Source organism: Drosophila sechellia, unplaced genomic scaffold (assembly GCF_004382195.2).
Source record: "Drosophila sechellia strain sech25 unplaced genomic scaffold, ASM438219v1 Y_421, whole genome shotgun sequence".
Lineage (NCBI taxonomy): Eukaryota > Metazoa > Arthropoda > Insecta > Diptera > Drosophilidae > Drosophila > Drosophila sechellia.
Window position 1 is genome coordinate 35001 of NW_022611422.1, and position 15822 is coordinate 50822.

At 39.4% G+C, this 15822-nt stretch overlaps 2 non-coding genes and 1 pseudogene across 2 annotated transcripts; all 3 read right to left on the reverse strand.

The window, feature by feature from the left end:
* Positions 1 to 4624: 4624 nt before the first annotated feature.
* Positions 4625 to 12268, reverse strand: LOC116803500 (annotated as a pseudogene).
* A 394-nt stretch (positions 12269 to 12662) lies between these two features.
* Positions 12663 to 12841, reverse strand: LOC116803503. The gene has a single exon (XR_004363625.1). It is a non-coding gene; the product is annotated as a 5.8S ribosomal RNA (ribosomal RNA).
* Positions 12842 to 13528: 687 nt separating this feature from the next.
* Positions 13529 to 15522, reverse strand: LOC116803498. Its single transcript, XR_004363622.1, has one exon. It is a non-coding gene; the product is annotated as a small subunit ribosomal RNA (ribosomal RNA).
* Between the last annotated feature and the right edge of the window lie 300 nt (positions 15523 to 15822).

Sequence of the window (15822 nt, forward strand, 5' to 3'; positions counted from 1 at the left end):
TTATTCATATATAATATGATTATTTTTTTTTTTATACATATAATAAATATTAATTTTTATATGTTTATTATTTAATTTACTCATATAATTGCCAAATTCATATGAATACATAAGTTTTGAACAATATGAGAGGTCGGCAACCACTGCCTACCTATAGTAGTTTTTGAACCCTCTGTCGTAATTCCGGTCGTTTACACTACTATACCCTCTCACTATAATGGCTTTTCTCTATAATACTAAGAGAATATGGGAATATCTCAGCATTTTTTCCCATATACATATAATAATTAACCATTTTCATATGTATATTATTTAATTTAATCATATAATTGCCAAAATCATATGAATACATAAGTTTTGAACAATATGAGAGGTCGGCAACCACTGCCTACCTATAGTAGTTTTTGAACCCTCTGTCGTAATTCCGGTCGTTTACACTACTATACCCTCTCACTATAATGGATTTTCTCTATAATACTAAGAGAATGTGGGAATATTTCAGCATTTTTTCCCTTATACATATAATAATTAATCATTTTCATATGTATATTATTTAATTTACTCATACAATTGCCAAAATCATATGAATACATAAGTTTTGAACAATATGAGAGGTCGGCAACCACTGCCTACCTATAGTAGTTTTTGAACCCTCTGTCGTAATTCCGGTCGTTTACACTACTATACCCTCTCACTTAAATGGCTTTTCTCTATAATACTAAGAGAATATGGGAATATCTCAGCATTTTTTCCCATATACATATAATAATTAACCATTTTCATATGTATATTATTTAATTTAATCATATAATTGCCAAAATCATATGAATACATAAGTTTTGAACAATATGAGAGGTCGGCAACCACTGCCTACCTATAGTAGTTTTTGAACCCTCTGTCGTAATTCCGGTCGTTTACACTACTATACCCTCTCACTATAATGGATTTTCTCTATAATACTAAGAGAATGTGGGAATATTTCAGCATTTTTTCCCTTATACATATAATAATTAATCATTTTCATATGTATATTATTTAATTTACTCATACAATTGCCAAAATCATATGAATACATAAGTTTTGAACAATATGAGAGGTCGGCAACCACTGCCTACCTATAGTAGTTTTTGAACCCTCTGTCGTAATTCCGGTGGTTTACACTACTATACCCTCTCACTTAAATGGCTTTTCTCTATAATACTAAGAGAATATGGGAATATCTCTGCATTTTTTCCCATATACATATAATAATTAATCATTTTCGTATGTATATTATTTAATTTACTCATACAATTGCCAAAATCATATGAATACATAAGTTTTGAACAATATGAGAGGTCGGCAACCACTGCCTACCTATAGTAGTTTTTGAACCCTCTGTCGTAATTCCGGTCGTTTACACTACTATACCCTCTCACTTAAATGGCTTTTCTCTATAATACTAAGAGAATATGGGAATATCTCTGCATTTTTTCCCATATACATATAATAATTAACCATTTTCATATGTATATTATTTAATTTAATCATATAATTGCCAAAATCATATGAATACATAAGTTTTGAACAATATGAGAGGTCGGCAACCACTGCCTACCTATAGTAGTTTTTGAACCCTCTGTCGTAATTCCGGTCGTTTACACTACTATACCCTCTCACTATAATGGATTTTCTCTATAATACTAAGAGAATGTGGGAATATTTCAGCATTTTTTCCCTTATACATATAATAATTAATCATTTTCATATGTATATTATTTAATTTACTCATATAATTGCCAAATTCATATGAATACATAAGTTTTGAACAATATGAGAGGTCGGCAACCACTGCCTACCTATAGTAGTTTTTGAACCCTCTGTCGTAATTCCGGTCGTTTACACTACTATACCCTCTCACTATAATGGATTTTCTCTATAATACTAAGAGAATGTGGGAATATTTCAGCATTTTTTCCCTTATACATATAATAATTAATCATTTTCATATGTATATTATTTAATTTACTCATACAATTGCCAAAATCATATGAATACATAAGTTTTGAACAATATGAGAGGTCGGCAACCACTGCCTACCTATAGTAGTTTTTGAACCCTCTGTCGTAATTCCGGTCGTTTACACTACTATACCCTCTCACTTAAATGGCTTTTCTCTATAATACTAAGAGAATATGGGAATATCTTAGCATTTTTTCCCATATACATATAATAATTAACCATTTTCATATGTATATTTTTTAATTTACTCATATAATTGCCAAAATCATATAAATACATAAGTTTGAACAATATCAGAGGTCGGCAACGGTCTTTCCTCTATAATACTAAGATAATATGGGAATATTTCATCATTTTTTCCCTTATACATATAATAATTAATCATTTTCATATGTATATTATTTAATTTACTCGTATAATTGTCAAAATCCTATGAACACATAAGAGAATACAATATGAGAGGTCGGCGCAACCATAATATAGTAGTTGATGACGAGGTGTTTGGCAACTTGACACAATCCATTAAAGTCTTTATATTAATTATATGAAAGGGACAATATCATATGCGTCACTAAATTGATGACGAGGTGTTTGGCAACTTGATACAATTCTTTAAAGTCTTTATATCAAAAATTATATGATAGGGACAATATCATATGCGTCACTAAATTGATGACGAGGTGTTTGGCAACTTGACACAATTCATTAGAGTCTGTATATTAATTATATGATAGGGACAATATCATATGCGTCACTAAATTGATGACGAGGTGTTTGGCAACTTGATACAATTCTTTAAAGTCTTTATATCAAAAATTATATAATAAGGACAATATCATATGCGTCACTAAATTGATGACGAGGTGTTTGGCAACTTGACACAATCCATTAAAGTCTTTATATTAATTATATGATAGGGACAATATCATATGCGTCACTAAATTGATGACGAGGTGTTTGGCAACTTGATACAATTCTTTAAAGTCTATATATCAAAAATTATATGATAGGGACAATATCATATGCGTCACTAAATTGATGACGAGGTGTTTGGCAACTTGACACAATTCATTAAAGTCTGTATATTAATTATATGATAGGGACAATATCATATGCGTCACTAAATTGATGACGAGGTGTTTGGCAACTTGATACAATTCTTTAAAGTCTTTATATCAAAAATTATATGATAAGGACAATATCATATGCGTCACTAAATTGATGACGAGGTGTTTGGCAACTTGACACAATCCATTAAAGTCTTTATATTAATTATATGATAGGGACAATATCATATGCGTCACTAAATTGATGACGAGGTGTTTGGCAACTTGATACAATTCTTTAAAGTCTTTATATCAAAAATTATATGATAAGGACAATATCATATGCGTCACTAAATTGATGACGAGGTGTTTGGCAACTTGACACAATTCATTAAAGTCTTTATATTAATTATATGATAGGGACAATATCATATGCGTCACTAAATTGATGACGAGGTGTTTGGCAACTTGACACAATCCATTAAAGTCTTTATATTAATTATATGATAGGGACAATATCATATGCGTCACTAAATTGATGACGAGGTGTTTGGCAACTTGATTCAATTCTTTAAAGTCTTTATATCAAAAATTATATGATAAGGACAATATCATATGCGTCACTAAATTGATGACGAGGTGTTTGGCAACTTGACACAATTCATTAAAGTCTGTATATTAATTATATGATAGGGACAATATCATATGCGTCACTAAATTGATGACGAGGTGTTTGGCAACTTGATACAATTCTTTAAAGTCTTTATATCAAAAATTATATGATAGGGACAATATCATATGCGTCACTAAATTGATGACGAGGTGTTTGGCAACTTGACACAATTCATTAAAGTCTTTATATTAATTATATGATAGGGACAATATCATATGCGTCACTAAATTGATGACGAGGTGTTTGGCAACTTGACACAATCCATTAAAGTCTTTATATTAATTATATGATAGGGACAATATCATATGCGTCACTAAATTGATGACGAGGTGTTTGGCAACTTGACACAATCCATTAAAGTCTTTATATTAATTATATGATAGGGACAATATCATATGCGTCACTAAATTGATGACGAGGTGTTTGGCAACTTGACACAATTCATTAAAGTCTTTATATTAATTATATGATAGGGACAATATCATATGCGTCACTAAATTGATGACGAGGTGTTTGGCAACTTGACACAATCCATTAAAGTCTTTATATTAATTATATGATAGGGACAATATCATATGCGTCACTAAATTGATGACGAGGTGTTTGGCAACTTGATTCAATTCTTTAAAGTCTTTATATCAAAAATTATATGATAAGGACAATATCATATGCGTCACTAAATTGATGACGAGGTGTTTGGCAACTTGACACAATTCATTAAAGTCTGTATATTAATTATATGATAGGGACAATATCATATGCGTCACTAAATTGATGACGAGGTGTTTGGCAACTTGACACAATCCATTAAAGTCTTTATATTAATTATATGATAGGGACAATATCATATGCGTCACTAAATTGATGACGAGGTGTTTGGCTACAGGAAAAAATCATTTATTTATCGAATCATCAAGCAAAGGATAAGCTTCAGTGGATCGCAGTATGGCAGCTGCTCAACCACTTACAACACCTTGCCTGTTACAAAAGTCGTTTACAATTGATTCTAGGCTTTGTCATTGTATTAAATAATGCTTTTATATGTAACTAGCGCGGCATCAGGTGATCGAAGATCCTCCTAATTTACTATGTTACAAATTACATTGGCATCACATCCATTGTCGTTTATAAAATAAATTATAAACTTTAAATGGTTTAGAAGCCATACAATGCAAATTGCCCCTTATTTATCATTGCAGTCCAGCACGGATACGACCTTAGAGGCGTTCAGGCATAATCCAACGGACGTAGCGTCATACCACTGTTCGCTCGAACAAGTATTGTGCCATTGGTCCGTACCTGCGGTTCCTCTCGTACTACGCAGGAATGCTGTCGCAACAACGTTTTGTCATTAGTAGGGTAAAACTAACCTGTCTCACGACGGTCTAAACCCAGCTCACGTTCCCTTGCATGGGTGAACAATCCAACGCTTGGTGAATTTTGCTTCACAATGATAGGAAGAGCCGACATCGAAGGATCAAAAAGCGACGTCGCTATGAACGCTTGGCCGCCACAAGCCAGTTATCCCTATGGTAACTTTTCTGACACCTCTTGTTAAAAACTCTTTAAACCAAAAGGATCGATAGGCCGAGCTTTTGCTGTCCCTGTGTGTACTGAACACCGAGATCAAGTCAGCATTTGCCCTTTTGCTCTATGTGTGGTTTCTGTCCGCACTGAGCTGGCCTTGGGACACCTCCGTTATTATTTGAGAGATGTACCGCCCCAGTCAAACTCCCTACCTGGCAATGTCCTTGAATTGGATCATACCTGAGTAATTGGAGTTATACCAAATTTTCAAATCAAAAATACATAAATGCATCGTTTTATTAAAGAATTTGTTTGCGATTATATAACAAACTCGTGATACTTTGATCAAGAAGCTTGCATCAAAACCCAATACCATAAGATATAATAAATATATCCGTATAATGGCTAGGAAATGATACACGTTCCATTTAATCAAGTAAGTAAGGAAACAATAAGAGTAGTGGTATTTCATTGACGATACCAAACCGAGGTCTAATATCTCCCACTTATTCTACACCTCTTATGTCTCCTTACACTGCCAGATTAGAGTCAAGCTCAAAAGGGTCTTCTTTCCCCGCTAATTATTCCAAGCCCGTTCCCTTGGCTGTGGTTTCGCTAGATAGTAGATAGGGACAGTGACTTTCGGACCTCTCCGAACTTGTTTTACGTGGCGTGTTCCACACTGAAGGGATTACAACCACGACACCCTGAACACCCACAAGTGGTGCATGTATCAACATGGTGCATGAGTCTGGATACGCCAGACAAACGTCCCGGACTGGAAGCTATAGCTATGTACATAGCGACCACCCCGGTAGCAATTCGAGTACTTGCTTGCCGGGCAAGCACTCCCCCTTGCTGAGGAGCGAGATCTACCTAAAATCTCTACTGATCTCTGGGTCACAGCACCCGAGTTTTGCGCAACTAGCACCGTAACTCAAACGTCGAACACGAAGGCTCTACCCGCGATATGGGTATCAACCACAGCCACCACGATACTCCCACCAGGGGGCCTACCTCAATGTGCTGTCTTGGAGCAGCACAACCCGTGGTACCGAAAGAGAGGCTCGGTGGGCCTCCTCCTTTTGCTCCGACAAGCATGGTTAGAGGAACCAGTCGCTATATTAGTCGCCTCTTACGACAAGCAATAGCGGGCTGTGGAAGTATTCTCGCCCGCTAACCACACGGCGAAGTTTTGGGCTAAATACCCCTCCTCCTACGGAACACCTCGTCCGCAAACGCTGCCAGCCGTTGAATCCTCTGCTGATCTTCCAGGATTCTATTGAAGGTCCAGTTTTCGCCAAGGCGCTGCACTCCAAGTCCATCGAGGTTTCGCAAATCTGCATATAGAGGACAAGCGCACAATATGTGCATCCAGTCCTCATATGGATCACCACAAGCGCAAGCAGTGGTATCGCTGAGGGCTCTCCCTTGCAAAAATGCGTTAAACGACCCGTGACCTGTCAGCAGGAAAGACGTCCTCATCGAGAATCCAAAGCTTGGATCTCGATAGGCGAGAGTGACGTATGGGATGAACTTGTGCGTCACCCGTCCTGGTTCGCTGTCGTCATCCCATCTGTTTTGCCAATTCTGCAGCAAGCACTCCTCTAGGCGAGTCTTCCTCTGCTTCCAGCTTAGACACGTAGTGTCCTCGCCGTATAGCCAGTCGTTCTCCTCCAGCGGGTATCCACGCTTCAGCTTGTACTTGACCGCTAAAAACTTAGCAGCCAAGTCAAGCGGGGGAGCTCCGCCAAGTACCTGCAGTGCCACTGTGGACACTGTTCGGCATACCGAAAGGCATCCAAGCAGGATTAGCCTCTGGCAGGAGGCTAGTCGTCTCCGGGCGGCTACCTGTTCGGCGGTGTCATACCATACCGGGGCACCAAACAGCACACAAGGTGCCATGAGTCCGTCATATATGGTCCGCCTGGCTCGAGGACTGAAGCCCCAGTCGGCTCGAAGCACACGCGCCAATGCTCCAACGACTCCGGTCATCCGCTGGCGAAGCGAAGCTATGTGCGTGAGGAATTTCATTCCTTCACTGACCGTGATGCCAAGGTACCGACAGCTACGCACATACGGAAGGTTCGCTCCAGCAAACCTCACCGTAGGCGCACGTCTCAAGGCACCTTTCAGCAGCATTATTACCGTCTTGCTGGTCGAGACGGTAACGCCAACTTCCGCTCCCCACGCTTCTACGATGGACATCAGCTCTGCACCTTTTTCCTCTAGCTCAGCTCGGGAATTTCCCTCGACGAGAAGCAGCAAGTCATCCGCGTATGCACTCAGCTGGCAATACGGCTGGAGACGCTGAAGCAGTACATCCATCAGTATGTCCCAGATAAATGGGCCACTGATTGACCCCTGCGGGCAGCCTCTAGTTACCGGTACATCCACAGTACCGGAACTGCTTCGGATCACTGCTCTTCGGCCGGAGAAAAAGCTCTGCCACAAGCCCATCTCCCGGCATCCCAAGTCGGCTAGTCGGCGGAGTGCAGCACTCCATTCGACGTTGTCGAATGCTCCTTTGAAGTCCACGAATGTGCCGAGCACGTATTGCGCCGGGCTGGCACAAACACTGCTCTTCACGTGCCTCCAAGCATCCTCCACACATCGTCCTTGGCGAAATCCAAATTGCCATCTGCAGCCTTCCGGAAGAACTTCTCTCACACGATTCACCATGATGGCCTCGAGCACCTTACCAAAGACTGGTAGCAAGCATATTCCTCTATATGAGGAGGGCTCACATTTGTCCTTATCTGGCCCTTTGAGCAGCGAGACAACTCGTGGGCACTTCCACTCAGCGGGAAAGTATCCTAATCGGATGCATCGGGAAAACAACGATGCAAGGTGCTCGGGTATGGCGCGCCAGACTGCCTTGCAGATAGTGCCATTAATGCCGTCCAAGCCGGGAGAGCGCCTGCTCTTCAACCGGGCAACACATGCATCAACCTCGAATACTTCGAGGGCCGGTGGGACTTCCTCCGCGATGGCAGTCGGTGCTTCGGACTCCGCAACTGGGAAGAAATTGCGGAGGAGCACTCGTGCACAGTCACCCCAATCGGTGATCATCTCGCCATTCACGCGGAGGCACCCAATCTCCGTGCACTTCCTGCGGCCTCGGCAAATCTTATAGACGCGCCCCCATGGGTCGTCGGCATGATCTCCCACGAAGCGTTTCCACTCATCCATTTTCGCCCTCCAAATGAGCTTCTTGTAGTTGGCTGAGGCCCGCCTCAGGTCGACCAATACACGCTCTATTGCGGCATCATCATCATGACGCCTTCCATTTTGAAGTAGGCGACGAAGTCTCCGGACTTCGCGCCTTGCATCACAGAGGTCGGCAGTCCACCAACGTGCTCTCCTGCTGGGCAATCGGATGGACTTTCTTCCCAGCGCAATATCACATACATTATGTACTATACTGCGCAGGGTCGAAACTTGCTGGTCCAACGGCGACTCTGAGAAGTTTTCCGGAAGTTCGGCTGCTCTACTCACCATTTCCTCCTTGAACAATCGCCAACGTGCATTGGAGAAGTTCCAGGACGGCACAGGAGCTATGCTCTCAACTGCGCGCGCGGTAGTTGGTTCGGCCACAACAGTAATGATGTTGTGGTCACTCAATTCCCACTCGTCCACTCTCCACTCATATGTGGCCCACATAGATGCTGCCTCATTGACGATTGTCACGTCGATATCGCTTGTAGCTCTGTAATTATCGAACGTGTACACCTCTGTTGACTGGTTTAGGGCGGCGACTCTTGCCTCCAGCATCCACTCTGACAGCAGCTCACCCCGTCTGTAGTTAGCTTGCCCCTCGGCATGACGAGAGAGTTTGCTAAGCCACATGGGGGACACTGCATTCGCGTCGAGGCCCAGGATTGCGGGGGTTCTGCTGGCCTGCAGCAGGACCGCATCCATGTACCGGATGTACGGTTCCAGAGGTGCATCATACTGGCAGTATGCGGCGCAAAGGAAGATTGAGCCAAAACTCCCTTTCACGACCAGACATACGCCATAATCTGTGGTGAGGGTCTCCACTGGCATACAGATGGCTTCCTGGTGATCCACTAGGATGGCTGCCTTCCCTCGCCGATCGATGAAAATTCTCATTCCTTCAGGCAGCACATCCATTCCGTCCCCGTCGAGATACGGCTCCTGCACCAGCGCGAACATAGACTCCGATCTCCTGAGTCGGACTCCGAGCTCGATGGTCGCAGCTCGGCCTCGGCCACAGTTCGCTTGGATGAAGCTAAACATTAGTGTCTAGCTTGCACCCTCGCCAGCAACGCCCCGTATATCGGGCGTATAGGGACAGTAGGAATCTCGTTAATCCATTCATGCGCGTCACTAATTAGATGACGAGGCATTTGGCTACCTTAAGAGAGTCATAGTTACTCCCGCCGTTGACCCGCGCTTACTTGAATTTCTTCACTTTGACATTCAGAGCACTGGGCAGAAATCACATTGTGTCAACACCCGCTAGGGCCATCACAATGCTTTGTTTTAATTAGACAGTCGGATTCCCCAAGTCCGTGCCAGTTCTGAATTGATTGTTAATTGATAATCGTTATAATTGATAAGAACTAATTGGTTTAACCCAAATAGTATTCTTAAAAATTTTAGCAAGAAAGTTCCACAATTGGCTACGTAACTAAACTATCCGGGGAACAAGTAACTAACATAAATGCTAGAAACTCTATTTACCCAGAACGAGCACATAAACCATGTTATTGTTTCCCAATCAAGCCCGACTATCTCAATCTTCAGAGCCAATCCTTATCCCGAAGTTACGGATCTAATTTGCCGACTTCCCTTACCTACATTATTCTATCGACTAGAGACTCTTCACCTTGGAGACCAGCTGCGGATATTGGTACGGCCTGTTGAGAAGTTTGCGTGTCCCCACCATAAATTTTCAAGGTCCGAGGAGAAAATATCGACACAACAGTATATGTCATGCTCTTCTAGCCCATCTACCATATCTCTCTGCGAAAGACTTCCATGGTAGTACGGCTATAAAACAGAAAAGAAAACTCTTCCGATATCTCTCGACGGCTTCTTTATGGTCGTTCCTGTTGCCAGGATGAGCACGAGGCCCATATTTAATAACAAACGGATACTCAACAGGTTACGGAATTGGAACCGTATTCCCTTTCGTTCAAAATTATTCAAGTGTATTATATTCGCTTTGTTTATATAGTTAGGCATTTTTGTTTTACTTGAAAATTTTCGGCTTTCGCCTTGAACTTAGGACCGACTAACTCGTGATCAACCACTGTTCACACGAAACCCTTCTCCACTTCAGTCCTCCAAGGTCTCATTCGATTATTTGCTACTACCACCAAGATCTGTACCAATGGCAGCTCCATGCAGGCTTACGCCAAACACTTCTACGCATACCATTGTACCTTCCTACTCACTAAAGTTTCAAAATTTATATCACAAGTAATATAAATCATCTACTTTAGCGGTAATGTATAGGTATACAACTTAAGCGCCATCCATTTTAAGGGCTAGTTGCTTCGGCAGGTGAGTTGTTACACACTCCTTAGCGGATTTCGACTTCCATGATCACCGTCCTGCTGTTTTAAGCAACCAACGCCTTTCATGGTATCTGCATGAGTTGTTAATTTGGGCACCGTAACATTACGTTTGGTTCATCCCACAGCGCCAGTTCTGCTTACCAAAAGTGGCCCACTGGGCACATTATATCATAACCTTGAACTTCATATCAAGAAAGTTAAGGTTCTTACCCATTTAAAGTTTGAGAATAGGTTAAGATCGTTTCGACCCTAAGGCCTCTAATCATTCGCTTTACCAGATAAGATTATTTTATATAATATTAAAATGCACCAGCTATCCTGAGGGAAACTTCGGAAGGAACCAGCTACTAGATGGTTCGATTGGTCTTTCGCCCCTATACTCAATTCTGACAATCGATTTGCACGTCAGAACTGTTTCGGTCTTCCATCAGGGTTTCCCCTGACTTCAACCTGATCAAGTATAGTTCACCATCTTTCGGGTCACAGCATATATGCTCAAGGTACGTTCCAGTTAGAGGCATAAATAATATAAATATACATTATACATAACTATATAGAACGCCCCGGGATTGTGTTAATTAGCTATAAATAGCTAAAAAACTAATCCCATTATTAGTCAAGTTAATTACGCTATTAGGTTTACATCCCAATAACTTGCACATATGTTAGACTCCTTGGTCCGTGTTTCAAGACGGGTCCCGAAGGTATCCTGAATCTTTCGCATTGTTAATCATACAAGAGCATATAATAAACACAAAAATCAATGATAATTATGCCATTATATAATTCCGAAAAATTAACGCTCTGTAATAATATAAATCTATCAGCACTTTATCAAATTAATAACATTTATTCTGTGTTAAAATGCAAGCAATTTAATTGGAATAAACTATAAGTTATATTTTATGATAAATTTGGGATATGCTAATAGATTACAATGTCCTTATATGGAAAAAATGCACATTATTCTTAATAATATTATTTAAATATTACAATTTTAATGATGAATTTTCCATAACGGATATTCAGGTTCATCGGGCTTAACCTCTAAGCAGTTTCACGTACTGTTTAACTCTCTATTCAGAGTTCTTTTCAACTTTCCCTCACGGTACTTGTTTACTATCGGTCTCATGGTTATATTTAGTTTTAGATGGAGTTTACCACCCACTTAGTGCTGCACTATCAAGCAACACGACTCTTTGGAAACATCATCTAGCAATCATTAACGTTATACGGGCCTGGCACCCTCTATGGGTAAATGGCCTCATTTAAGAAGGACTTAAATCATTAATTTCTCATACTAGAATATTGACGCTCCATACACTGCATCTCACATTTGCCATATAGACAAAGTGACTTAGTGCTGAACTGTTTTCTTTTCGCTCGCCGCTACTAAGAAAATCCTTGTTAGTTTCTTTTCCTCCCCTAATTAATATGCTTAAATTCAGGGGGTAGTCCCATATGAGTTGAGGTTGTATATATAACTATATTTTGCCATAAATTCTTTATATATAAATGATAAAACAATCAATTAAATTCGTTATAAATAGTTCCAATAGTTCTTGTAAGCAAAGTCATTTTTATCCATTTAACGAACCAACGAAGAATAATAACAAAACCAAGATTTTTCTTTTTCCGAATCATTAATAAGAGACAATTCTAGATGAAAAATATTTCAATTTTTTATGCTAGACATTTCTCAGTATTATTTGATTGAAAAAGAAAATATTTCTCTTCGTTTTTCACATTCAAATGTGAGATAATGTTTTTCATTTCTTTTTTAATATTATGAATAAAATCATTATTTAATCCAATAATATACCATATGCTTATAAAAAATTTATAAACAACTTAATTAGCATAGTCTTACAACCCTCAACCATATGTAGTCCAAGCAGCACTATAAAATTAATTAAAGTACATAACAGCATGGACTGCGATATGCGTTCAAAATGTCGATGTTCATGTGTCCTGCAGTTCACACGATGACGCACAGTTTGCTGCGTTCTTCATCGACCCATGAGCCGAGTGATCCACCGCTTAGAGTTTTATAATTCAATTTTATATAATGTCAATATTGTTTTTATTGAAAGAAATTAAAAATACACCATTTTACTGGCATATATCAATTCCTTCAATAAATTTATTTTTATACCTAAAATAAATGTTGCGAAATGTCTTAGTTTCATATAAGCATTATGTATCATAATAATCTGGTTATGGTTTGCTATTTTGGGTGACACATACTGCAAAATTTATATAAAACATTAACCTGATGGATGACAGGTACAAACATTGTATATTTTAGGTTGTTGCATTAGCCAACGTATGCTCATAACATAGATGAACAATACATATTCGCAACGCGTGTATATTATGGTCCATATACACACACACTTATTTTGATTACCACACATTCAAAATTATTTTTATTTTAATTCGACTTCTACTTTCGAATTTAGTTTAGTTTCTTCGATTTCCATTTTCGAGAATTTGTTTTTATAGGAAACGCCGTTGTTGTAGTAAGTACTGCCACAAATACGCACAGCAACATTAATAATGTTAAAGTCTTTTTATGAGGTTGCCAAGCCCCACATATAAAATAAAAGCCATCTTCATTTTATTTTGACTTTAACTTTTGATTCCGTGGAATCATTTTGTAATATTTTTATTTTGGTAAATTGTATTTATTTGTATTATAACAAATATTTATTAACGATAAGGATATTATACAATAATGATCCTTCCGCAGGTTCACCTACGGAAACCTTGTTACGACTTTTACTTCCTCTAAATAATCAAGTTCGGTCAACTTTTGCGAAACAACCGTAACACGCAAGGCGTCACAGTGATCACGTCCGGAGACCTCACTAAATAATTCAATCGGTAGTAGCGACGGGCGGTGTGTACAAAGGGCAGGGACGTAATCAATGCGAGTTAATGACTCACACTTACTGGGAATTCCAAGTTCATGTGAACAGTTTCAGTTCACAATCCCAAGCATGAAAGTGGTTCAGCGGTTTACCCGGACCTCTCGGTCTAGGAAATACACGTTGATACTTTCATTGTAGCGCGCGTGCAGCCCAGGACATCTAAGGGCATCACAGACCTGTTATTGCTCAATCTCATTATTGCTAGACGCTATTTGTCCATTTAAGAAGCTAGTGTCCTTATAATGGGACAAACCAACAGGTACGGCTCCACTTACATAAACACATTCAAACACAATAAACATTTTACTGCCACCATGAATGAAGGCTACATAAGCTTCAGCACCATAATCCTGAAGATATCTATTTAATATATTTGAGTCTCGTTCGTTATCGGAATTAACCAGACAAATCACTCCACGAACTAAGAACGGCCATGCACCACCACCCATAGATTCGAGAAAGAGCTATCAATCTGTCTTACACACTTATGTTCGGACCTGGTAAGTTTTCCCGTGTTGAGTCAAATTAAGCCGCAGGCTCCACTCCTGGTGGTGCCCTTCCGTCAATTCCTTTAAGTTTCAGCTTTGCAACCATACTTCCCCCGGAGCCCAAAAGCTTTGGTTTCCCGGGAAGCGACTGAGAGAGCCATAAAAGTAGCTACACCCAATTGCTAGCTGGCATCGTTTATGGTTAGAACTAGGGCGGTATCTGATCGCCTTCGAACCTCTAACTTTCGTTCTTGATTAATGAAAACATCTTTGGCAAATGCTTTCGCTTAAGTTAGTCTTACGACGGTCCAAGAATTTCACCTCTCGCGTCGTAATACTAATGCCCCCAAACTGCTTCTATTAATCATTACCTCTTGATCTGAAAACCAATGAAAGCAGAACAGAGGTCTTATTTCATTATCCCATGCACAGAATATTCAGGCATTTGAAGCCTGCTTTAAGCACTCTAATTTGTTCAAAGTAATAGTACCGGCCCACAATAACACTCGTTTAAGAGCACTAGTGCAGGTTTTTAAATAGGAGGAACATATGAAAAAATACAAGTATTTAATCACATATAAGAACTCCACCGGTAATACGCTTACATACATAAAGGTATAGTACTAACCACAATTGTAAGTTGTACTACCCGTATGAAGCACAAGTTCAACTACGAACGTTTTAACCGCAACAACTTTAATATACGCTATTGGAGCTGGAATTACCGCGGCTGCTGGCACCAGACTTGCCCTCCAATTGGTCCTTGTTAAAGGATTTAAAGTGTACTCATTCCAATTACAGGGCCTCGGATATGAGTCCTGTATTGTTATTTTTCGTCACTACCTCCCGAGCTGGGAGTGGGTAATTTACGCGCCTGCTGCCTTCCTTAGATGTGGTAGCCGTTTCTCAGGCTCCCTCTCCGGAATCGAACCCTGATTCCCCGTTACCCGTTGCAACCATGGTAGTCCTAGATACTACCATCAAAAGTTGATAGGGCAGACATTTGAAAGATCTGTCGTCGGTACAAGACCATACGATCTGCATGTTATCTAGAGTTCAACCAATATAACGATCTTGCGATCGCTTGGTTTTAGCCTAATAAAAGCACATGTCCCATAAGGTTCATGTTTTAATTGCATGTATTAGCTCTAGAATTACCACAGTTATCCAAGTAACTGTTAACGATCTAAGGAACCATAACTGATATAATGAGCCTTTTGCGGTTTCACTTTTAATTCGTGTGTACTTAGACATGCATGGCTTAATCTTTGAGACAAGCATATAACTACTGGCAGGATCAACCAGAATAATGTTTTTCCTTCATATTCCATTCATATTTTTTGAATCGAAATAAGCAATATAATAGATATATAGATTTTTCACTTTATATAATTCCATGATTTTTATTATATTGAATAAAATTCAATATTTCGCCTTTGGGTAAAATTTTAAATATATAAATATAAGTAAAAAATCTATTCGATTACGGCCATTTTTATATAGCATTCGTAATCCATATTTTCATTTTTAATTTATACTTGTTTTACCAATATAACAAGAATTTCATATAATTATTGTAATATATATGTTTCTATAATTTTATCTTTT